The sequence below is a fragment of the Cloeon dipterum genome, chromosome 4 (assembly GCF_949628265.1).
Source record: "Cloeon dipterum chromosome 4, ieCloDipt1.1, whole genome shotgun sequence".
NCBI lineage: Eukaryota > Metazoa > Arthropoda > Insecta > Ephemeroptera > Baetidae > Cloeon > Cloeon dipterum.
This window is the reverse complement of record NC_088789.1, coordinates 15,753,754-15,779,526: the sequence shown is the minus strand read 5'-3', so window position 1 is coordinate 15,779,526 and position 25,773 is coordinate 15,753,754. Positions and strand designations below refer to the sequence as shown.

Below are 25,773 nucleotides of genomic sequence, written 5' to 3'. Positions count from 1 at the left end.
TTTTATAATTTAGCCCAGACTTTATGACGCAGAAAACGTATAGAAGAAATGTAGGTCTTAATAGCAATAACATTTCATCTCCTTGATACGAGTCTCTCATATAGCATTCACTGCGTTTCAAGGAAAAATCTGCGAGAGTTCTGCAAGGGCGTGAGCACGTTATTGCTGGCAGCAAGCGCGCTATTTTCGCACAAAGTCGATTTATTCCCGAAGCAGATGGTCACGAAGTTGCAATTAAATTTTCCAACCAAGTGCAGGCGTACGTGGAGGCCACCCGCGGGAACTAATAGTCGCGCATAAAATTTCGTGGCACCTGCAGTCGCCTGCCATCAATAATGTTTTCGCTAACATCACGTACTCAGTGCTCCCACCCCACCCCAGGCCCGCCACTTTTGGCTCGCTTTCAGCCGTAGAATGCAAATGGAGAGTAAGTGGAGCACGTTGGCCTGCAGCCAGCCGTCAGCAGTGCTGTTTACGATTACGCCTCCAGCGACGTGCGCTTTTTGACAGATCGGAGTAAACAATTTTGAAAAATAAAAGGTACTTGTTGATCTCTCTGACCGATCGTTTTTACTTCAACCAGTGATTTTATGAATCGAGCCAAACGGGTAAATTATTTTTATTCTGCGAGTGAATTATTCAATTCATGTAAGCCATAAATGTATCCGTGGTTAGAAGTGAAATTCTGCTTCTTTTGTGATACGAAAAATCTATACGGAATAATTAAATTTATGTCCCTGTGTGGTTAATTTTTAAATTATTTCTGTCAAAATGGAAACGGCAGATAGCCAGAATTAACTTTGAAAGCTTCGAAGGAATCCAAATATGAACAGCAGCGATAAACCACAAATTTCACAGGGCAATCCCCGCCGCTCGAATCAATTGCGCGGAACGTCTGGCCGTCGACACCACTAATCCGCCGTTAATGCTTTATTATTATTTATATCATTTGAGCGTTGGTGGCGGGTCATGCATGTGGGCCTAGAGTAATGAAACGCAGCACCCATAAATGCTAATCGGGCGCAATTACCAACCTGTTTACCGTGCAAACATTTCGGGGCCGCGCCGGTGTTTGTCTGGCTGCGCGATTTATTCGACGGGGGTGGACAGCGCACGCACGATAAACAAACAAGTCAACGGCCGGGCAAAGGGGTGGTTGCGTCTTGGGCTAATCCACGCGCGCGTCCATTTGGCCCAGCCCGCGGGTGGCGCCGGCCGGGCTGATCTGATTATCACTCGTCGCTAACAGGGTCGGACGCGTAATGGCCTCGGGCAGTGGCAAAAAGCGGCACACATTTTTTTCCTAGCCTCCAGCCACGCGTCGACGACGCATTTTGAGCAAAGAAAGAAAGCGCTGGCCAAGGGCGAATTTCCGGACGCAGGGGTTGAAATGAAGGTCACGTTTTGTCACAGATTACGATCTGTAATATCATGTTTTTATTGCCTCTTTTAATGTTTACCAGAATCAAGATATTCTTCAAAGGAAATTGAAACCAGTTTTTCAGATGATTTACTGTTCGAGCCCCAGGGATGATGGATTCTGTTTATGTTTATTTTCCCCGAAAACATAAATCGAAGATTTTAATCAAAAGATAAAGTCTGCGTATGTCATCTGGGAACGTCTCTCTGCGGTGCTTATCAAAAACTCCAGTTTTGTTTTACTGTCCGTCAGAAGGGCTTTTGTAGCCTTGCGGACCGCGACATTGCAGCATTATTTGCGAATGTGTGTTTTGAAAATAAACTGCCATCGTTAATTTACTTTAGCGCCCGCGTTTAAACAACTGCGCAACGCTAAATCTCCTTTTATCGAAGCAATAAATATATTCGCCGGCAGTTTATGGCCGTTATCACCGTGGAGAGCGAGTCGTTGGTTCACTGCCCTTGGCACGGGGGCGTCGAGTGGCGTGGCAGACACCGCAGGGCTCCAATTGTGTGTGTGGTGGATACAAACGCGCCAAATGGACCAAACCGCATTATCATGCGTCTGACGCCCGTCGTCTCGCTTTTATTAAAAAAAGTGCAAGTGTGTGTATACGACCGGGTGGGTGAGCGGGGTGAAGGGAAAAATGGCGCACACAGCCCGAGTGTTCTATTACTAATTAAGCTAACAGGATTAACAGCGAGCGGCGACAAAGGCCTTTTTGTTCTCTCGCCAGGCTCAGATGAGGGCGCGCTAAATAAATAGCCAGCTACGCCTGATGAAAAACTGCCCCCCGTCAGAGGGAAAGCCGGAAAAACCGCCGGTAATTCGGAAATATCCATTTCATGCGCGCAGCTTAGGCCGTCAAATCCAGCCGAATTGAATTTGAAAAGTGGCACAAGTCTCCATTAACCGCGAAAAATGATAATAGTTGAAGGAAGCCTTTCTGCTGACAGATTTCACGCATGTGTTGATGTGATTAGTACCAATTGCTCGGAACGAATCGATCGAAGTGTGGAACGACTTCAGCAGTAATTTCTAGAGTGCAAAACGGCGGAATTTATCTGTACCGGCGGCAGCACCGAGAGTTTCCCTTTTCAGCGCTGCGCAAATCGAATCACGGACGAAACAAAGGCGAGATTCGATCATCGAGCCAGTCAGTCGAATTTATGTGCGCACCTAGGTAGGAACAAGGCATCTAATTTGCAAAGCCAGTGAAAATTGCCAGCCAAATGGATTACCTTTAGGCTTTTGACTCGACAACAGGGGGCACAACTCGTGTCTGCTGGCAATCACACCAGGCTTTTCAACTCTCTGTCAAACGGAGCTTGACAAATAATAATTACTCGATCACTTTAATCAGCTCTAATAAGGCGCCAGTCAAATGGAAAATGCTCTTACGTAACATATGCTACAAATGTCGAGCAAAAAGTTCTGTCTGGATCGGAGTGCAAGCACTTTTCACATCAAGTCAGAATCCGAGCCTCGTAGATTTATAGGAGTGAAAAATTGTTAAAATGCTCTTTCTAATGTTAAAATTAATAAACGTCTTTTAAAAGTCGAGGAAAAATAGCTCACAATCAGTGTGGATTTATCATCAAGATTTTGGATTTAAAGACCATTCCGATGCGATTTCTCACTCCTTTCTCATCCCTTTTAAACTTATTTATTTTGATGCATGTGCTTGCCAATTCTTCCTCCTAAACTAAAATAAAATTGAGTTAAAACTCGCGTTAGATCATTTATATAATAAAAAAATCGAATTTTTATTACAGATAACTTAAATTTCCTTTTTGTTATATGTTTTTACTGTTTTTATGATGTACAAGCTTGAATCACACGGTGTCCCTAGCGTGAAATAAGCAGACTGATGAGTTTTAATTATTGGCTGTTAGAAAAACGATTCAAGGTCTAATGGACTGCGGCAATTATTCAGGGAAATGGGCGCTGTTTCTGCAATTGCAGTTAACGATTTTTTTCGCAGTGTAGGTGCAGTGCAGTATACGACACAGTGTTGGTCCTCGAGCAATCGGCGCTGCATTAACGGCCTGCGGGCGCTCGCCGTGTACAGGTGTATGGAGCCCTGGGGAAATCGCAGCAGACACAACAGGGCTTTGCATGGCAGATGAGCTGGCATTAGTGGCGCCATAAATACAATATGAGAGGCCAGCAGCGCGGAGAGGCAGCTTCCACTTGAGCGGCGAAACTGTCTCTCCGAAAATGAAAACGGGCTGGACGCACTGGAGGAAATGCGTCTGGGCTCGTTAGCTTGGCGAAAAGTTTTACACTGCGGGAAAAATGGAAGGCACGGCAGTCGAAGACGGAGTGTGCTTTTCTTTTTGCAGCTGTTGTGCTCTCATAATGTCATTCTCAGTTGCGAAGCGCTAAGTGCTCGCTCGCCGGCAATTGCCTCGATGTCGCGTGCGACTTTCCTCACTTTTGCACTCTCGACGCGACGAATGAGACGAGTGCTTGTATGTATTTTGCATTTGCATTCGCCCCGGGGCGCTCGTTAAATGTTGCACGCCTCAGTTCGCGTGAATCGGTGCGCACAGGAGTCTCCAGTGCCAACAAATCTGGAGCCGAGCGCGGCATTTTCACATTCGCGCGAACAACCGAAATAACGACAGCTACTTTGACGTGGATATAACGATGTCGGGCCGTCAAACAATGTTGAGCAACAGCACAAGAAAGATTCTGATACGAATAGCGAAATTTCGCGAAATCCGCGCCCACCCAACTGAGAATTTCATGGAAGAGAATCAAGCGGAAGGTTTCAATTTTTATGGCTTTCATTTTGTTACAAGTCACTCGTCATTGTTGAACCTATAGGAAAATCCATTTTGTCATTGAAAAAGAGGCTCCATAACTATACAGCCTGAGGAAGCAAACGTGGATTGGTTTTTCCTGCTTGAGAAAATTGTCGTTAAAATATTACCGTCATCAGTTTGGCCGCAAACGAGGCATGCATTTCATGAACAGCGGCAGTTTCCGATAAAAATGATTCCGCATCAAATAAATTGCCGCTCGTTTAACGCTGCGAATCGACAAGCAAATCCTGAAAAATGAGCCGGAATTCGACGTTGGCTCATGCAAATATACCTGTTTGGCTTGCAGGTCAGCTGGTGCGCGTGTGCACGACGGCAAAGTAAGCGCTGTTAGGCATGCTATTTAATGTGGAAAATAAAATCCCGAGTGCCGCATGTGCAGCAGAGACCGCAAAATATGGCGGGCACATTCGCACGTGGGGCGCACGGCAGCACATACTCCTGACACACGCGAAATTCGGCGCGTCTCTCCTGCACGTTTTGCATGAATAACGTTTTTATCTGGGGAGCTTACCCAAAATACTTTTTAAAACAAAAAGTTTTATTTGATAAGTCTCCAATCTAACAGATTTAGTAGATTTTAGTTGTGTTTTTTCCACAATTAAACGTTTTAAACATAAATAATAAAATAGGCTTGACTGGTTGTTGCTATGTATTTTAAAAACTATTTGCATGACGAACCTTTTGTAAGTGGATTTTTACACATAAAATGCATAAAATATATCCAGATTTTAATAAAGAAACAAAGCAATTTATGTATTCAATATAATAATGTTATCGATTGTTGGGCTTGAACATTTTAAATGCTGTGAGTTAGCATATACGTGTGTAAAATACACTGTACGGTCTCTCATTTAGAGTTTAGTGTGTATGTGTGTGGTTGAACGGTCGGTAGGCGAGACACGCTGGCATCCAAAATCGATCGTTGCCGCAGCAAAGCCAATTAAGTGAATAAAATTGAATAATCTTATTTGGCTGCGCGGCGACCGAATTTGGGCATCGTCAAGTTTAATTGCACGCCAGATGTTTTCTGCCCTCGTTATTGTACGGAATTAGTGTAATTACTGTTTACTTCCCTCTCGTTTCGGGGCTGCCGCGGCAAGAGTGGCTTTCGGCCGCCAATTCACTTGCTGGCTCGAGAGTGCTTTACCTGCGAACAAAAGGGAGATCTTGTTAGCAAATGTACGAAACGAGCGTCGGCTTATTGGGCAAATGAATTATTAAATGCAAGGACTAAACAAGATGAGTAGAAATGCAGGAGATTATCATTTAAATATTCCAGAGAGACATATTGAACGTCCTAACTTAAAATTGGTTAAGCTTCTGCGATATAGCAAATTTATTTTGAAAATTTGGACCTTTAAATCTTTGGAATCGACATTTAAATACAAAGCAAAAGGAACGTGGAAAAAGTTAAAAAAACAGAACATTTCCTATAATTGAAAGTGACATTTCCATTTGCTAGGAATATTAATTTTTTAACATTATTTATCTGTAAGCGAAACTCTTTTCTCCGAAATAAAAATTGCCTCGGGAAAACAGGAAAGTCGAGGCAAATTTCGTTTTGTTCTTCAACAAATCAAAGCCAGCTGTGCTTATTCACCAATAACAATATCTCTCGCGATTCACAAAATGTTCGAAACTACCACACGAGTGCTCGCAAAAACAGTGTCTGTTTGTTTAAGGAAAACGGAATCGGCTGTCGAAAGGAGCGGCGCATGCTGGCGGGAAATCGAATTTCTCTTTTGGAAAGACTTTGCCGAGCTGGCTGCTTTATTTTCCTTCTGATTTGTGTTCACAACATGAACGAGTTTCCCTTTCAATCAGACCGCAAACGCTGATCAAAATTAACCTCACGTATGCTCGCACTGATACAGGAAGAATAAAAAATCACCACGCCGCTTTTTTTCGCTCTTTCTTTCGCCCCCGCTATTTCTCTTCCGCACAATGACCGTGGATGATAGACAGAAGACAGTCGCGGAATGAAAATATGAAGCGCACTCATGCGCGATAGCCCAATAAAGGAGCACACCGGCTGAAATTGAAATTGCCACGATGCCGACGACGCAACTCACAAAACACACTAGAAAAGTAGCAAAGTAGAGCGGTCAGCATCGCGGTCCATTCCTCCCCTATCCCCGAAATGTGTCATAATTTACGGTCTCCCATTCCCTGAACTTTGATTTACGGCGTGTCCACCCAGCTCAACTGGGCCATTGGTGCGGGAATCGATCAAACAGATCTGAGCAAACACGAAAGTGGTTTTGGGCCGACCGAAATTTTCTGTATTACAAGTTGTGTCAATTCAGAACAGGTTTGATTTGTTTTGATTAGAGTCGTAAATTGTAAATTAAAATTTCTCTTCCCGTCTAATTAGAAAGCAGCAAGATAAATATCAAAAGTCTTTAATTATTTATCTTATTTAAGCTATAATTTTTTTTAAAGATTGATTTTCACTGAGAATTCTAGATTTTCCCCTAAAACGATCAAAATTGTATTTTACATCTCTACCTTTCCAGGAAATTTTTTTGCCAACGTTATTTTTGGAGAAAAATTTGTAAACAATCCTTTGTGTCATATTTGTTTGGCTTTTTTATATTTCCTATAAAAGAAACAATCTTTTGTCGACTTTTTACATTAATTAAAACTCACACACACAAAGGAGAGGTTTTTACTGGCGGCCAGAAAAACGCCAACATCTGCTTTAAGGCTGAGGCAAAAAGCACTCATTCAAACATCTCCATTGTCCTCTTTTGTCCCTCAGCCAACAAATTTGCACGTTGCTCCAAATACTGCACGATCGATAGCTTGTGTTTTAAAATAACGTTGCTTTTATTACGGGGCTGGAGAGAGGATAAGTCACGTTCGGCTTCATTGTTTCCCACTTAAGTTTTCCATCGCGACTAATAGCCGCAAGAAAAAAATACACGCCCAGCTGAGGCACGAATAGGTGCTTTCTTACAACATGCAAAAACGTTTCTTCTGCTTGTGTTGCATTTTTGCCGCAAGACAAAACAAAGACACACCATGCTCTGAATAGGACTGGAGCAAAAAATAAGCAAGCCTCGTTTTTTAACACGGTCGTAAATTTTTAATCAGCGGAGCTGACGATGATTTCGGCACTTTTCCAGCAGAGCGGGAATCAGATTGCGTTGGCGTCAATGGTTTTGGAATTTTACTTGTTCTGCCGCAGGAGATTAATCACACATGTGTCTGCTCGGCTACAACGGACGTCTCTGTCTCTTCCTGCGTTAGCTGCACTCTTTGCCTGCCGCAAAAAACGGCCGGGCTGTCGCGAAGCTAATTTGAGCGACGCGCCGACCGAAATAATGAGCCGCGAGCAAATTTTCGGAGAAACTGCGAGCTAGGCCGGAGCTAGAGGAGTAAAAAATGGTGTCTTTTTGAGCGTGTGGGAGGACGAGAACCCTTTCAGAATAATTAATTCATGCTGGTCTTCTCCCTGCTCAGAAGCTCGATCAATTTTCATGGATGCTGCCAAAGCGGGGGCGTTTATGCGTGTCCTGGATTTATCAAACTTTTTCTAGAGTGGTATAGATTCTGTGTGCTGTGTATATTGGTTTTTTAATAACTGAATTGAAAATTAATTAGTTTTCAAGTGAATTCATCCCAATCAATGACTCCAGGCGTACGTATATGCACAAAAGTTGACGAATAAAACATTTTGTGTTCAAAGGCAATTCATGAGAAAATATCAAATTTAGCTTTGGAAAGTTGTGTGGAAAGCCCAATATTTACTCAAACAAGGGTGACGTCATTGAACTAATCCTTCGTTGACACAGTAATTCAGGCTGAACTCGAGGGACAGCTGAACAACTCGATGCAAATCCGAGGCACTTGAAACGGTGCCAAAATATCCAGGGGTCAATTGAGGCAGTGCCACCGCAAATGAGTGAGTCCGGCTTTTCAGGTTGTGCAAAAATGAGTTCATATAATAATTTGGAACAAGAATCGATTTGTTGTTTCATCGGAGAAAGTAAAACGGTGCTGGCTGAAAAATGTCGGTGAATGGAAACCCCAATATTTTCCATGACATGCACGTCGCTGGACTAATCCCTCATCGGCATTTAATTTCAGACTAAACTCGCAGGACAGCTGTACAACTCAATACAATGCTAAACACTTGAAATATAGCCGAATCGGTGAGTCCAGAGGTACATTTGGACAGCAACATCGAAATTCAAATTAGATAATCTGGCTTACGCCTCAATCACCGCGCAGCAATTTGCTCGTGTGGACGTTTCATCAGTCCGGTCGATTGCGACAACCCTTTGGAGTACAGCGTGCGAACGAGGGCTGTGTGTGCATACAAATTGAAAACGAATGTTTCACACGCGACGCCAGCGGATCCAACAATACACGGTCATCACGCCTCCGCGATAATTTATCTTGTGAATGCGGCCAAATGATTCGACTTGTTTGTACCCATAGAGCGAGCGAGCGGCTCAAAGGGATCCTTTTTATTTTAATGAACTCCGTAGGGTAACATTTTGTTACAGTTTAATTTTAGACTCAATTATATGGTGCACTGTGCTGGGCTGCCGCCCTCCTGTATACGCACTAATTTAGTGGATGATGATGAGAAAATAAGTAGAGACGGCAGAGCACAAGTATCAAATTACTCCAGTGACGACGATGACGGCATCCAAACGCTCCAACAGCGCGCATGTGGAGCGTCTCAAGCGGAGATTCTCATTTCTTTATTTTTATTAGTAACATCATATCAGAGGATGATTTCAAAGCAAGAGAGGGTATGTCTGGTTTGAAATTCAGTGAATCACATATTTGAGAGTAATTGACTGTCTAGAATATCGCAAATTGAATTAAATTTATGCGGCAGATGTTTTTGCAGCAAAGAGCTTTTTGAAATGGACATTTTGCAAAACATTTTTAAGGAAGTTAAACAGTAAAAATGAAATCACGTCTGTAATGGATTTCCATAGTTCATTTCATTTTAATTAATGAACATAATTATATTTATAATTATAATATAATTTATTTATATCGCGATCCTATATTGTCAATTGATAACTTCTTACAACTATATCTATATTTTGTTGTCTCAATATATCCTCTTTCCTCTATATCTTAAAAAAAGGAACTAAAAATCTCGTCCCACTCTCGACGTCCATCTTCATCATGATGGCCTCCAAATACACCCATTTCCTCAAAGTCGGAAAGAAAAATTATATCCAATTTAATCAATTAAAACGAGCGTGGCTCAAAGGAAGAGTTCATTTGTCAAAATTTTAATTAATCAGCAGCGTCGGCGCCAGTGGCTGCCGGCGACCCTTCAACTCTGATACAGATCAAATCTCGTTCATGTTCACGCGGGCTGACGCGGAGAGCAGAGCTAGGAGCGAAAATAAACCATCTGTCTGAGGCGAGAGAGAGAAAAATGACACGCAGATTTAATAAAGATATCGGTTTGTTCCTCAAAGAGAGCTTAAAGGCGAGCGTCTTCGGCGCCGGCCGCGCGTAATCGAGCATGCTGGAGGTGTCTTTGATCCGTCTCGAAATTAAAATAGAGTCTCATCCGCCGCGGCGAGACGGAAAAGAGAAATTTCGTGACTCGTCTCTTAAAATTCCACGCTTCTGCCTCGCAAGCTAGGCTTTTGTTTGTTGGCTTTGGGAATTGGGATGCGGCCAGTTGTCGCGGCTTGATTGAGATTAATTCGAGTTGGAATCGATTCAATGTGTAATGGATTGGAATCCTAATGCCTCCGTCGGAACAATTGATGGCTTGATTGTAGACGCGCTCTAAATTGCATTAAATGAACTGCTTTCTGACGAAATAGTGACTGACAGATCCTATTTTAGTTTTTCAGCATGGTAGGTACAGTAAAATTCGCTTGGTTATCGGTTGATTAATGATCCTCAACATTTTATAGCCGTAGATCGTGTTTTATTTTTTTAATTTGCTGAGATGCGACCAATCATCAAATTTAAAACTACGTGCTTAGGCGATACTACAATCCTATTATCGTATTAAGCAAGAGTAAGCACAAAAAGGATGACGAAACTCATTGTTTTTGCATATAAATTCGGCTTGTCTGGTTGATCGAGCAGTTGAAATTGCCTCCCTCCGTCGTGAGGAAACAATTTCGCGAGCGGATAACATCGCGGGCGGGTGGAGTTTCAGCGAAAAGAGTCGCGGAATTGCTGATGCTATCTGTCGCGGAGGGCTCGTTTTTATTTCATATACAACGCGAGACAGACACAGAAGACGTCGTGGGTCTGCGTCCGAGATAAAAATAACTCCCGACTTACATGTTTCCTGATGCCGTTCTCGGCGAATAAAATGCATTTTATTGTCATATCGCCGACAGGGAAAGCGTCTCTTTCTTGCCTTGCACATAATAATAATACTGCGGAGATTCAATCTCGTCTGTGGACCCGAATATTGGGTCTATATTATTACATTTTGGCGTGGGGGCGCCACATATGACTGGGGTTGCACCCACATACAGAGGGACGATGGCCTTTTTTACTGCAAATTATTATTAGAGAGAGAGAAAAACGAAGAGCGGAAAAAGGTTCGATCGGAGGCTGTTTGATTTTACGTTGCCATTAATCACGTTGGGAGACACCTTCATTTTCGCCTGCTCTCTATCTCAGCACTCTCTTACACTAGACTAATTGTCTTCTCTTCTGTTTTTTTTTCTCTCGAAGACAGTCTTTCGCCGTCTCCTCTGCTCGTGTGACACAGCCGTTTGAACTTTTAATCAGCTTCTGCTGCAGCTAAACGAATTTGAGCAGCTCATTGTTTCGGGCTCGCGGAAATTGGATGAAAAGAGCTCGCGCCCCGTGTGCAGCTCGTTCGGAAAAGAGAGCTGCCGCCGAGCCAAACTTTTCCAATTACTCCACGAGCTATGGAGCACGATTTTTAAGCAATTGGATCGCCGGAGGTAACAAAGTGATTTCTAAACGGTCTGCGGATCTTCTTTTCATGCTGACGAGCAAGAATAATGACGTACGTGGGCAATAGCCCGCGAAAATGGCCGCAAACAAACTTTGCCCGTTACTCGGTTAATTGTTTGAAACGCCGACTGTGACCTTGTTGCGGAGGAAGCCCTGATGAGAGGTGATCGATGATAACACGTAATTAAATAGTTTCGTTCATTCCGTTGTGATTTTTTCAGATTGAAACCGTGTACCAATGAATAATAGCATCAGATTAGAGCTAAAAGTAATGAATATTATCTACAGTCATATCATTGTTCCGAAGCTCTCAGCTCTCAGTTATCCAGAAAAGTGAGAATTTCTGTGCCAAAATTATGTGAAATAGTGAAGAAAATATGCCTGGTCTTTCTTTGTTTCAGTCGATCCTAAGAATAAATTTAATTACTTTGTGAGTTACCAAATGTGATGTGTGCTCTCAGCTTCAAAGCATCTGCGATTGAAAAAACAATTGCATCCTTAGTTGTATAAAAATTCCATTAGTTAAGTTAAAAAAGTGAAAATTAATGAAACAGTGCATTCCTCTTTAATCTTATCAGGCATTGAACCTCGATAGCGGTTTATTTTTTCTATTTATTCTTATATTTAATTTTTGATGAACTTGATCTTGTCACACACAAATGCTGATCAAAATGTCAATGAAAATTCCCTTTGCTTTGTTTTCAAAATTTCCACGTCAAATTTTTACAACTTTTGCCAGGGGCCCTAATCGACTCGCACAATGCGAATGCGTTCTTTAGGGGCGAGGAAAAAATCACTCGCATTACTCACAGCTACTTTGAGACGCTCGGGCGCGATAATCGGATTGCAACAAATTATTCATTCACTCGAAATCGCAGCCATCATCTCAATATGCTGCCGAGAGCGGGTTGCCCGGCCTCCCAGGGGGAGCAAGATGCGGGTGGAAACGCCGCCGACGCGTCAATCTCTTTCAGCGAGGATGCACTTTGAATATCTCTCGCTGCTTTTATCGGCGCCCATTCACCGGGGCAGGAAATAAATATCGTTTACACCTTACGCACGCTCCGAATAATGCAACGCCGTTGTGTGCATTACGCAGTCTTCCTTTTCAGCCGAGTGCGGGCAACAAAACTCGGGGTCTAGGTGCAGCTGAGCGGAAACGCGGTCGAAAGAGACGCAGATAACGAGCCGTGCTGAGATTCGGCGGGGCTTCCCTCTCGGATGTTGTTGCCCTCGAGCACAATGCAAATAAACGATTGCACAATTGAATCGCCTTTTTTAAAAAATCAGCCGCAGGAGACTATTCACAATTTGGGGCTGCATTTCCAAACGTGATAATGTTGGCGTTTCATTGTTGGACTCTCTAGCCGAGCCAAACGTTCTATGCTTTTTTTAAGGTTTAAATCCCCTTGTTGACACCTGATTAAAAATGTTTTCTACTTATATCATATGTTTTTCTTATAGCTCAAAAACATTATTTTAAAATGTCAGAAAGAATCTAAGTACAGATCTTGAGTGTAAGAATTAGATTTATGTTTTCCATTTTGTTTGCCATGTCGTTTTTGGGGGGTGAAATTGTGTAATCTTTGCACAATTTTCACAATTTGCTTAATGCTGACGTGTGGCATAATTGCAAAATTGCTCTGACATTGCCGCAACTCGCTGCGATAAGTGACACGTGCGCGTGGCTGACAAGTGATGCATCACCACTTTCAGAGATGATGAACTAGTTTTCTGACAACTTCGCAAATTATCTCGTGCCCGAGTGACGCGACTCGCATCGCAAGATTTATACCGTGCATCATGCAATTTTCCCGCCCAGCAAGCTCTCATCTCGCAGCAGGCAGCAACAACTGCGAAGACGGCGCATTATCAAGAAGGTGCCAGCCGCCGGCACACATGTAACACAATTCCTGAGGAAAAGGGCAACTCGCTCGCTCTCTGCTCGCAAGCACCCGCGCTGCCTGGATATAATTTATAATCAGTCGGGTAAATATTTGCCGACGACTTCTCTGCGCGGCTCTCCGCACGCCCAATGCTCGCGGAGAGAGCGAGAGAAATGATCTCCTCGGCGTTGTTTATCTCGCACCCACCACTTCGTTGGTGAGAGAAAGAATTATTAGCACGCCTGAGCTAATATAATGGCGGGATGATTGGCTTTTGACTCGGGAAAGATGGGATGTGTGCCTGTGATCAACAAGTTGTGTGAGAGGCTGCACTTCTAGATTAAATTTGTAGAACTGCCGTGGGGTTTGTTTGAGGCTTCCACTTCGCTCTCACACAAAATTCAGCTATACAGAGTTTTGTCAAATTGTTAAACATGACGATAAATAGTAGATATTCGGGTGTTTCCACAAGAGAGTTGGTATTGTCTGTTATTACTAATTTTTTTAAGCACCATCCTAATTTCTGGCATGTTGTAAGGGCTGTGCAGAGGTGTAGAAATACCCAAGTTAGCTGAACAATTTATTACAAAGTTTTCCGGAAAATCTAGGGGAACTTTGGAGAAACGGCCTCTCAGCGTTCACAAAAAATGAGAATTATCTCGAGTTCTAATTATGTTGCAACATTAAATTTTGTGCTAAAAGATGGACAGTGAGACGGCCAATAACTTCTATATATTTTGGAATATTTCAAATTAGAGTAATAATTGACTAAATTTTTATTTTTTAATGTCTTCAAAAGAGTATTTTTGTTCTAAATGAGATAATATGTTACCCTACATATGAATAACACGTCTAGAAAATTTCTAGATGATGTTCCTATTAGTTTTCGAGATAAAAAGGATAAAAACGTGTTTTATGAGTTCAGGTTATCATAACAGGTATGAAACCGAACCCTGGCGTTCCTGATTACTCTGAAAAACACTTAACTCGTGATTTTAAACTCAATAATAGTATACATTTTCATATTTTTTCACGCCTTGCCAATGTAGTGATTAATTAAAATTTGATGCATATTAATTGAACAAATTTAAAACGGGAGCGCAAAGGTATTATTGGAAAAGTTTTTGCCGATCAATGCTAAGCTCTTTTAGTAATAATTTCATGTTTTATAAAAGATTGAACTAAAAATGGAGTCAAAATGAGTTCCTCCAACTTTCCATGACAATGTAAACAAACGGAATCAGCGGAGGGGGTGAAAAGAAGAAATAATCGGCTTAATTAACATGAAAATTAACAAAGCCACCCTCCTGCTCGGCGACAACTACTGCGAGGGACGAAACTTTTTCCTCTTGGACCGGGCGAATTTTCACATTCAAACTGCAGCCTAATGAAATCAACAACAAAATAGCATTAATTCACGGGCGGGCTGACGAGCGAGCGAGGGGCTCATCCACCCCTGGCTGCACAAGGTGCAAGTCTGTGCATATGCACTCGCGACTGCATCAGGGGAACACGGCTATGCAACCGGCAGAACCAATTACGCGAGCTATGTTTACGGCATGAAATGAAATTAAGTAATTGCGTTATGCGCGCTCATAATGCGGCTTTCGCGGAGCATAAATGGAGGTGGTGCTGTTCCGCGGGAGCGGGTGCGATTCATAATTCAGCAACCCGACGACTGTGGCAAGAGAAGCATTATTTTCTGCGCGCCTTCTGGGAGTCTGGCTGGCTCAATGAAAACATTTGTTGGCGCCGCACTCAAGAGGAAAATTAACTTTTAAACAAAGCGGTACGCAAAACACATCGTACGCCGTCCGTACACTCAATTTAAACAGCAAGCTGAACAGGTTTTGAACAAGGCACAACTTTGCGCAATCGTGTAAGCTGATATGAAACTTTTCGAATTTCACACCAGAAGCAGAAATTTGCGTCACCTGATGCTTGGACTCTTGGAATAATAATAAAACCTTGAATAGGAAACTGTCTCGACGACGTTTGCACATCGTTTTACATAGAAATCATCGAATAACAACCAGTGAAATCCGGTACGTTTTGGGTGCTTTGGTGTCAAAGAATTTTCTGTATATTAGCACAGTAAACTGACATGGTTTGAACGAGAGCGAGATAAAAAAAATTGCGTACGTTCACTTTATATTCTCTTCAATATGCTTCTTTTCAAAACATCATTGAAAATTCAAGAATTTTACTAGTTTTTTTATTGTGCTTCAAAAAATATCGGTCACCACGTAAAATATTTTTAAATGAAAAATAACAGTAAAAAGTGCAAAGAATTGCTTGCTGATTCTATTTTGGCTAATCGTATATTACACTCCAATTAATTTACACGAAATGGAAAATTTGCTTTACAGTGTGAAAGTAAAGATTTACAGCCATTGGTCATGAAGCTATATTTCAGTTTTTGTTTTACCATATTTTTAGTAATTTAGAGATCTTTCAATATATTCCACTCACGAGATGTTCTTTTGATATAGTTTTTCTAGCATACGCTCCACAATTTCAAATTAATAATATTAAAAACATGATGAGAGCTTCTTTAATACCAAGCTATTAATGCCAGAATTGTATGCTCTGAAGCCTGGTTGTTGAACAGAAGTGGCATGTTGTGTTCCACTCTCGCTCGATTTGATGCACCTCCGAGCTGGTTGGCATTTTAGGTCACTCTCCTCGTAATTAATCTCAAGATTTGCATCGCGGTACATTCAACTCGAAGCTGATTTTGTACAATGGGGTGGGTGGGTGGCATCATGCGGTTGAGCGAGTTATTCAGAAACGTCCGAATTTATCGCTCCCTGAAGGAAGAGGGAGCGGCGAAAACAAACACGCGCCGCGAACCGAAATGATGTTTTAATCGTGCTGAATCGGAATTAAGTGCGGAGGGAAGTGAAAAGTAGTCACGCTTTTATCGCTGGCGCATAATTTCGGATAGATGCATATCTGGATCGGAATCGAGAGACGCATACCGAAAACGAAAATTTTAACGATTGAGTGCGGTACGCGACGTGCTCATTCGAGTGTGCACTCGCGAAGGGTGAATATCTGCAGTGTTTCAGGGATGTTGCGCCTGCCGCGTAATAAATGAGCCGCGCCTTGTTTTGTCTCTCGCTCCCCTTTTGTGTGCAGTTTCCACCGGGCAAATTTATTCTGCGTGTCTATTTTCTCATTTCTGCGAGACGACGACATTAGGCGCCTGCATGTGCTTAATAAAAAGCAGCGGCGGCGGAATGGAAATTCCTCGTCGCGACACGACTCTTTTCATCCATTAAAAGGCTTATCCGGCCCGTGTTTTATGGCTCAAATTTCTTTCTCCAGCTCAACTTGTTTCAATTTTGTTTGAAAAGAAGCAAAGTCTCACATGTAATGCATGAACATTTCCCTACCATGAGATGAAAATCCGCGACTTTCCCGTTTGACATAATTAAACCGTAATTGCCGCTCTCTCAGATCTCAATTAATCCTTTCATTTTGGACAGCTGGTGGTTTTGATAAAATTTTCTAGTGTGTTTGTAATAATATTGCAGGCAACTAATTACCTATCATCCCGCAACAAAAAGAGCGCCACGCCCACGCCGCCGATCAAAACTAATTAGGGAAACGCGGACGCCGACAGGATCTGCGTCCAATTAGCTCCCAGGTGAGCAGCAGCCGTTTATCCCCTTTTCCGCGGGAGCAATTTAACAATTCATAAAGCAGAAATTGCTGCCTATTAAGCGGCGGCTGCGTGTAATTTTAAATTATTCCGCCTAGCCACAAATCGCGCCCTCGCTTAGACAGACGAATTTCACAAAAGAAAATAACTCAGGAAAAATCTGCTCGGCCTAACGAGACGCTTCCCTTCTTTCCCCAAAACGCACGCGGACCCCTCGAACAAATTTGACTCGGCTCTACCTGCCGCGTGCACTGCAGTTGAATAATAATTTCTTGTACTCGGCATAAACAAGCAGCAGGAGAGAGAGAGACGCCCCTGTTTTCGGCCGTACGTAATCATCAGCACAAAGAGCGCCTTTGTTTCACGCGCGTGCAAAAGTACGGCCGACCGACTATTCTATTAGCCGAGCGCTGCTGTTTTCCAGCAGTAGTAAAGCAGCAACAAAACCCTGCCTCTAATCTCAACTTACATAAATCCCAGATAATTACCCTCGGTGCGACCCTCTTTAAGGTGACATTATTTACTCCGCCCTGTCTGCCGCGCGCCGTTGTAAAAGCAGAAGCACAGCGCTACTTTTTGCTCTGAATAGGACTTTTTGCAGTCTCCGAAAAACGTCAACAAATTAGCCTTTAGTGCGGAACGCGCAGCAGGCGGCGCTGCGTGGGCCTTCGAGCTCACCTTTAATTAAAAAGTGAGCGAGATGGCTAATGGAAGGAAAATTCGGCCTCGGGGAAATTAGCAAGTCTCCGAAACACGTCTCTTTTCCGCCGCAACTTGCAATCAGACGCAAAGTTTACGTCCTGCGATGTCTCGGTAGGCATTTAAATGGGCATACTCAACTCTTCGTAAAAAATTAGAGAGCTATTAATGTCATATTCCGCATTCGCCGATGCCAGGGGAGATTTTGTAGATTTCTATGACGTTGTGTACAGTTATTGAGTTTATATATTTATAAACATATATTTATATGTTTATAAACAGTATAATAATTGAACTTATTTTTGACTAAAATATTTTCATTTTATTTTTGCTACAAGATTTTTATATGACCTTTATTTTTTACTTTTTCAGCAACGTCATAAGATTTTTATTTGAACTGTTTCAGCTTTAAATTAAGTATGTTCATATCATCTCTATATAATGATATTTTTCCAGAAAAAAAAGGACAGAGAGCATTATTTGCATTTACTCATGAAGATAAATTTAATCAGCTTTTGAAATGTTTGCCTCAGTATTTTAAAATATTATTCTCAACCCTATTTCTAGACAAGCTGTCCTTTGTTGTTGTTCCACTTTAATCTGCAAGTGCAATTCCCTTTTAGTGGAAGGTACACAAACCGTCGTTGTCGTACACAACTAATCCTTTCAGAAAATCAATTTGCCTGTCAAATTGAAGGGTAAACGACTCTACTCGTGCGCATTGCAACGTCCTTTGAGCAGTTTTGATTACATTTCGCCCTCAGTGCTCTTTGTGCAACGGCTTACTCGAGAGAAGAGCAATATCTCTTTAATTCACGGAACGTCGGCATTTCTCCCGCTCCCCAGCAGTAAATAAGGTCCGAAAGTAGCATCTGCAGTGATACATTTCGCTAGTAATTGACCCCAGCACACGTTGCGCGGTGTGTACGCACGCGGTGGTGCACGGGAGAGCTAAGCCAATAACACAAAAGCGGTCATCGAGCCCCAAACCGCACCCCTGCTCGCGCTCGAGTCCGTCCGACTCCTTATTCTCCAGACGCATCAATTCTGCATTTGTAGGGCTTATCTCTAGACGCCCGCGTCTATTTCTCGTCCGCATTATTATTATTGCGCCGGTGTAATCTGATTATCTTCATCATTACACAAGCAATCGATCATGCAGCGCGCAGAGAAGCCACTCAGCTCCCTTTTTTCTCTCTGGACGACGAAACTCCTCGACCGCAACGCGCACAATATACCATACTCCAAGGAGAACGCGAATTAATTTTCCTCTTTCTCGGCGCACGCCGTGGCTCCAAATCCCTCGAGTACTTTTTATATTCTTGCAGGCAGCAGTATTAAAAATTAATTTAGCCCCCGTTCGCATCTACCTGCTGCTGCTGCATTCAGGGAAGGAAATAACGCGCTGTTCACCAGGCAGAAATGTACGCTCTGCGCCGGATTCATTAAAAGACAATTCCGTGTTCACTTAGTTTGCACGTTCCGCCGTGCAGCGGCGGTATAATTTTTGCTTCTCTGACAGGCATGTGCCCAAACCTCTCCAAAACCAAACCACACGTACGTCGCATAAAATTCAAATAAGTGACCTACCTTAGAATATTTAATTGACTTCTCTCCTTCATAAGAATTTTGTTTTTCCTTTTTAAGAGGTATTTCTACTTTTAAATTTCGAGGAAAGAAATTTGGTTCAGTTAATTGAAAAACTGCTGCGGCAACAAAAATTCAATCTGCTGGCTGTTTACTGCTTCCCAGAATTTACAAGTAGTCGTTCCGCCAGGGTTTTCACAACATTTTCGTTTAAGACCGTGTTCATGCACCCCTCGATTGTTGATCATCCGGCGCGCACGCTGCGTATATCCCAGTCATTAAAACGAGTTTATTCCAAAATAAACAAGGCAGCCGCCTTGATTGCAGCCGTAAAGTGCGAATTGTGTGTCGGCTGCTTTACAGCGGAACGAGATTCCGGCGGGCCTGATGATGTGTTGCTGCGGGTTCACGTGCCGCGCAAATGTATATTATGAGCTCTGCAGTAATCAAATCGCGTGCGAGACGCTCGCTTTTGGCAATGTTGACAATTCCCATGGTTAAATTGAGCGTACAGATACAAAACGTAGCAACAAACACAGTCTAGACTCTAAACATGTTTCATCATGTTTGTTCTCCCTTTCATTCAAAACAAATTTACAAAATTTGAAACATCCGATTTTGTATATTTTCAACTCTATTTAAAAATTATGCAACTTTACAGTTTTGTAAATGCTAATAAAAGCGACAAGGGAAAATTGCCTAACGCAGGCGTTTAATGAGCTCCGCAAATTTGGCTTAACAAACGAAAGGGTGCATTTTATGCTGTACAAAGAAAAGTCTTTGGAGCGGAAGTTGCGGATAATGACACTCGTTAGTGCAAAAAAAAGAAACGCGAGATTGGGTCCATTCTCGTATAATGAAAGCTTTGCTTGGACGTTAATTTTGGGCCGCCTCGTTTTCGTTGCTTCTTGTTTCTCATCAGCAGGGAAATTATGATGGATGAGTGAGACGACTTCATGAATAAAGAGAGCTGCAGCAAAGTGCTAGAAAAGACGCACACTCACTCCGGCCTGCAGTCGTCGGGGGAAGAAGCTGAGGAAATGAGTTTGGCACTGCCGCGGTCGCATCTGAATTTTAAATTGGCCGCCGCAGAAGTTGCGTCTCGTCTCGTGCCCTTTTCCTCCCAAGGGCACGAAAAACGGGTGAACTCTGTAAACTCGTCTTGATGAGATTCAAAGTGCTGATGTTTGGTAATTTCGGCAGTTCCGTAATTTTAAATTACAAAAGAGCGGACTCCAGGTTAATGTAGTGAATTCTCAAGTGCTCCGAATTGAGTTTGTAATCGCGCTATGCAAAATAAACCTGAAAATTATTAAACAATTTCTTTCAGCGGAAATGAAAAAATCTAAATCGAGTTGGTTCTAAAGCAAAGCGGATCTCCCGTTGCCGTTGGGAAGAGGTACAAAGGCAAATCGCCTTAACGATTCCTCTCTATAGCAATTACAGCTAAACAAGCAACGGCAACCCTTGCCATGCCAGCTGGGAGTGGAATTGTGCATGATTCAGCGAACTATGAATAATATCAATAGAAAAAGCTTGTACGATGCGTTTAAAAAATGGAATTCCTTTTGCAAGTGATCCGATTTACAACGTCCCAGTTTCATTTCTTTCTCATCTTTAGAGAGCTTTTATCTATTTATTTATTTTTAAATTTTTTTAGACCAAGTTTACTCCGTGTTCTTTTATTGACAATGCAGGAGGCACAGCATAAAAATATATATCTCAGGTTAAGTCTGCAGGGACCAGATGTGCGATAAAATTGGTTCCCACTACGCAGATCCAAGATGGTGTCTGAATGTGGGAAACAAAATGCTCTCTTCGGATTCCCGTACTAGTGTCAAGAGTTTGTATTTACGATCCAAAAGACATAATTAGTACAAGTAATGCAAATTATGTTACACTTTTGACGAAAACTTGGTTCTTTTCGCGTATTTTCACGTGACCGTTTTATCCCGCCATACTCCACCGGACGTCATATCTGCGCATCGCACAAATCTGTACCCCGCTGGGCTAAGTTATAATATATTTAAAAATCAATTGATGAAAGCAGCTATTCTAGCAACCTCCAAACTTAATTATCTCCTTAGATTAACCGTCAGCATAGCTTTAAAGCTTTTCAATTATATTTGTTCTTTTTTGGCACTCATTTTGTGCCAAAAATATTTCATTGTTTTGAAAAATAAACTACCTAAACTTCAAGTAGGTATTGTGATTATCCGCAGGTTGAATTTTAGATGATTGCGGCACTGCAATCTTCAATTTATTTTCAGCAAGATAAAAGTTTTTGCATTTCCGTCGAAGCTGGTGTTAAATCCCAGGATTAACACATCCTGGCGGACATGTCGACTTGAAGTTAGAATTTTACTGTTTTCCATAAAAAAGTCACTCAGTGGAGATCGAGTACTCCGCACTTGTCATGCACGGGACACACTCAAGGAGAGTAAAAAAGCGGGCAGCCAAATTTGCCGCCTGATTGCCTCGCCCGGCCGCAACGCGCAGACATTACTGCAACGTGCGGTTTTATTTCTTTTTAAGATGCGCGCGGTCGGCGCCGGATCAAAGTATCGTAAAGATCGGAAAGCGCTAGACGCACGCAGGCAGCTGAACGATGGGGTGTTGAAATTTTAAGGCGCCCATTACTTTTTATCTCGCCATCAGCCGCGTGAATATTGCACGCACACACGCCCATAATGGTGCTGAGGACGGGAAATTTCCGCGCCTGCTGCGCCGGACTCGAGATGATTTCTAGCTTCCAAGTACAAATAAGGGTCCTGCCGCTGCAGTTGTCATTAGGAGCCGGTATCATCGCCACTGAAATCCTCCCCTGCGCAACGTATGTGCATCAAGCAAGCCATAAAAATGCATGATGTAACCTCTTTACGAGCCGCGTGAGGCGTAAACGTCGAGCCACGGACAGAAGGAGAAACTCCCTCTTGATGCCGACAATTCCAGCACAATAGACTGGCTAGTTTGCAGTACGAATGGGAAACAAAAGACTTACTGACGATGCTCGTTTGGATTGCGTTATTCCACGGATGGATTGTAACTCACCTGTGAACAAAAGAGGAGAAATTCAATTACAGAGTCAATAACGTATTGGCCAATAAATCTTTCAATAGTTATTACAGACAATTCAAAATTGTCAAGATTTAATTTAGTCATATTTTTCATTTTATTATGCTTTAAGATCAAGTAAAACAATTTGATAGAAGAAACAGATTTTTAACGATTCTTGAAATTGTAAATAATTTCCCCATATTGTATCAGGAAACATAAAATTTAAAAATATTGTCCCGGCCAGTCCGTGCCTGGCTGGGGTATCCCTGGGCTGCACTTGCAGCCCGCCTGTGTCTGCCCATCTAGCTAAATAATAAACTAACCGGCAGTAGTTTCTATTTTTTAATGTCCTCTTATTTTTACTCTTTCATGAGGCTCAACACACAGGAGACCAGAACACACGCGGCATCGTCGTGTTGGTGCCGGAAATTTACGACTATTTAATGTTCCAGGTTAGTGTACACACACCAGGTAGGCAGTTTGAAAGAAGTCGTCTTCTCATCAAACAAACATGTTGTTTTCGCAATTCCGACTGCCGCTCCACCGCCGAGGTATAATAATCACATAAATCTAAATTAAATATAACACACGCAAACACACGCACAAAGCGCGTTGAGCATGAAAGGACGCAAAACGCGCACACCGGGCCTTAATTATTCAAGGTTCACTCTCGTAAAGGCGGTAATAGAAAAGGTCGGCGGCGAGCAAAGGGAAGGTTTTTAATCCCGCTTTAAATTTACTCCGCGCCCGACAATTTGAATTTTAGATGACCGGAGAGTGGATATAGTGGAACTTAAAAAGTCATTTGCCCTTTAAATGACTTTTGGACGTTAGTGGCTCATTTTAATTCTCACCTTTAAAAAATTCACCAAGCAAAAACCTTTCTGGAGAAATTTTACATTTTTCGTAAGGATCGTGTTATTTCGTTCACGTAAGAATGTTTTAAATTGTTATTCCTCGCCTTCCTACAATTTTCCTACTTTCAAGTGTTGGCAAGTAGGAGAGATGGAAAAAATGTGTGGTTCATATCGACTTGTTTGAAAGAAAGATTGAGAGTAAATAAAAAAAGAAAAGGTGGGGGAATGAAGGAAAATATGTTCGAAAGTTGGCCAAATGGTTGAAAAAAATACATATAATGCAAACGTGAGAAAAAGGAAAACACGTGTGAGGGGAGTTTCCTTTAAAATGATTTTAAATCATTTGAAAAATGTGTAGTTGAATCAGCGGCCATTTGGAAAAGGTGTGAAATATTTAAATACCATGTACAGCAGAGCTTACCCGTTTCAAGTTTACAAATTTGAATGACTACTACCCTGGAAAAATTTCTTAGACAGATCATCTGAGAAAATAATCTTTCAAATTTTGATGTACCAGCTTCCACCATATTAACCTCAAATCTTGTCACAAAGGAACTGGTATAATAGTTAGTTTTCATGAGCCAATTGATTTCCTTTGCAATGATTAGCATTTAATTAGATTAACCGAATCTTTCTTCTTTGCGGTCTGCGGTGAATGTGGCTTATGAACCGCAGCAGGCGACAATTATTCTTAGCTCAAGCACGCGAAACCACCTTCGCGGCCAGCCAGTCGGCAGAGGCAGGCGTGTCGTCGGGTAAACAAATCCTCAGGAGTGAGTGAGAGAGAAATAGAGATTTGTTTCGAATTCATTAATATGCACGCCACGAGAGCGTTGACACCCCACCATGACAGAACATTCAAAAGAAGCGAACACCGATGCGGTGTCAACATGCGCGTTATGAAGGGGAGGAATGTTTTGGCCGACGCAACAATATGGAGCAGCACCTTTCCATTTTACTTTTTTACTCGCGACGCGCGGCTTAAAAATAGCTGTTTGGGATGCGCGCTGCATAAAGCTGAGAGGGTCTATTCTCCTCCCCGCGTCTATATGCCTTTTCAAATGCGTGTGTGTCCTCGTCTAGCTGAAACTGGAATGCCGCGATCAGATCGAGAGAGAGTATGATGGTTTGTTTATTTAGAGTAACGCGGTGTAACGACCAGATTTTTTGTGTGTTGCATCCAAGCGGTGGGATAAAAGTTGGGCCATTTGTGCGGCGTAATGCGACCATAAAAGAGGCGATTAACGGATCACCGTGTGAATCATGTTCCTGCCGCTCTGCTCCGCGCGCCGCAACGTCCTCCGCTCCATTTATAAAATCGGTTTAAAGGAACGGTCCGCGCCAATTTGTGCCGTGACCAGAAACGAACTCTGCTGGGAGGTGCGAAAAAATCGTGTTTTCAACAACGATTTTCGCATTTTTTTTTACATTAGAAAGTAAATATTGAAGAAAAAATCAAGACAGGGTTAAAATTGCAAATGTATCTCAGCTTAGTATTCACGAGGATAATGAAATCTGATTAAAAACAAAATTATCTCTCTGTTGCTTTACGAATTTCTAACAAACAAAACGCCTAACATTAATTTATCAACCATCCACTACAGATATATTGTTTGAGTAATTCAGCAACAAAATCGTACAGTAATGAAATCAGGACAAAGTATGTATCAGTTAAAAAGGAAGAGGTATTAAAGAAGGGGCGCGTGGCATCTGAATTAACAAAAACAATGTGGTTGAGCTTCCATTCATCCTTAAAAAATCAGATTTTGCCAAATATATCGAATAATTATAGTTTGTCAATGGTTCATTTCGTTTCCTCTGGTCGCGATTTGTCCGCAATGGTGTGCGAACAACGAGGTTTCCTATTGACAAAATAAGTCTTGCTTTTCTAAATGGAACTAAGTGTGCTCATGCATCGCTTGATTAACATGCAAATTTGGAGCCGATTCCCTCGCAAATTAAGACGGCACTCTGGGTGAATTTTGGATTTTTACAAATTTTCAGAAAATAATTTTAAATATAGATAAATATATGCACAATTTTTCTGTACAGCTCTACTTGAATCGAATCACAATAGATCGGATTTCCAATTCTATACGATTTGTACAAGCTCCTTGAATTAAAAGGGCGGATCCAGGTGCTGCAATGGTTCAAGCGTAACTAATCCCGGCCTCTGCAGGGAATCGCCAGCTGAGCTAATGATTTTTCAAACTGGGACCGACTCTGTCTTCGGCTGGCCGTCCTCAAGAGACGATATCAGATTCCTGTTGCTCTACCTTCTCTCTGTGCCGTCGTCTTTCTCAAGACCGACGACGAAGAGCTTTTCAATGCGCGCACCCTCCAGTCTTTTGCTCCAGCACAGGCACACCGTGTGTCATTTCTCTTAATTATTCCACGTGTAAATAAAGCGCAAGTGGCGGGGCGCGGGTGTAGCGAGGACGTGTCTTGAAAATGGAATCAGCCTCGCAAGACAAGAACAGAGGAGGCTAGGAGCATCTGCCGCTGCAAGTACCGAACAAATATGCGCGCACATTACCCGAATGAAAGAGGGGTCGTTGCGTTTCTCGCCTGCTTTCTTCTCGTTTGCATTTTCATTGCGAAGCCCAAGGTTCTCGACTTTGTGCGGCATGTTTTTTCATAGCAAAGGAAGAGAACACTCCTAAGGGCAGTGAGAAATGACAACTACTTTCTGCTTTTCCGTCCTCATTATTGAGCAAACATAAACAATCATTTTATATTTTAATTAGAGCCTGCGTAAAATTATTTGGAAAGGAAATAATCTAAGTCTTCTCAAAGGGTTTTGTCTGATGTGGTTAAATAAAAAAAAAATCGA

At 42.3% G+C, this 25,773-nt stretch overlaps 1 protein-coding gene and 1 long non-coding RNA gene across 6 annotated transcripts in view; both read right to left on the bottom strand.

The window, feature by feature from the left end:
- Positions 1-25,773, bottom strand: part of Fas2 (fasciclin 2) — an 84,952-nt gene that overhangs the window by 15,917 nt on the left and 43,262 nt on the right. The gene's annotated exons all lie outside the window — the stretch shown is intronic.
- Positions 383-25,238, bottom strand: LOC135944187 (uncharacterized). Its single transcript, XR_010575285.1, has 3 exons — positions 25,217-25,238; positions 22,028-22,077; positions 383-5,398 (listed from the first exon to the last, which is right to left on the bottom strand). It is a non-coding gene; the product is annotated as an uncharacterized LOC135944187 (long non-coding RNA).